Here is a 604-nt window from a genome sequence, read left to right on the forward strand (position 1 = left end):
CCCGCTTTCATGTCTTCAACTGTCCTGTCAAATAAAGGCCTTAAAATGCCCAAAAAATGAAAATTTTGCCTCAAAACTGTTTTACCTGTGTTCAAAATCAAACACTGCTCTCAAATCAAAAACAAAGTGATCGAAATGATATACACTATTAAGCAGTTAGTACACAATACACCAAAAAAATAGGAAACACATTGTTAATAACATATAGTTCTCAGGGAGAAGTAAATTTGTAATCTCAAAACAAATGTCATTATTTTCCGTCCTTCTTTTGATGAATGAAAACATGTTTTATCATAGTAGCTTAAAATTGATCAGAAATTTCTACTATACTATTACTACTCTGCTTTGCTCATTGCAATTTGTTTTTCCTCCTCCTTGTACTTCTATTTTTACAGTACCGTACCCTGCATCTCAGGGTATTTCATTCTTGTTCTTTGTTGATATGAACCTGCAACCAGTCAAAATCTATTGAGCAGTCAGTACTGTCCTCTCCCATAGTTTCTTCTGTTTGCTCTCTGAACTAGTTTATATTGGTTGTGTCACATCATTTGAAACAAGTGAAATTAATTTCGAGTGGTTGTGTTCAATCAATGACATGTGTTCT

The 604-nt window shown here is 33.4% G+C and overlaps 1 protein-coding gene and 1 long non-coding RNA gene across 3 annotated transcripts in view; one reads left to right on the forward strand and one right to left on the reverse strand.

The window, feature by feature from the left end:
• The window catches only part of swap70b (switching B cell complex subunit SWAP70b), a 50,821-nt gene that overhangs the window by 27,104 nt on the left and 23,113 nt on the right, over positions 1-604 (forward strand). The window lies entirely within an intron of this gene.
• LOC116693626 (uncharacterized) overlaps positions 1-604 on the reverse strand; it is a 9,441-nt gene that overhangs the window by 7,263 nt on the left and 1,574 nt on the right. The window lies entirely within an intron of this gene.

This window comes from Etheostoma spectabile, chromosome 8 (assembly GCF_008692095.1).
Source record: "Etheostoma spectabile isolate EspeVRDwgs_2016 chromosome 8, UIUC_Espe_1.0, whole genome shotgun sequence".
Lineage (NCBI taxonomy): Eukaryota > Metazoa > Chordata > Actinopteri > Perciformes > Percidae > Etheostoma > Etheostoma spectabile.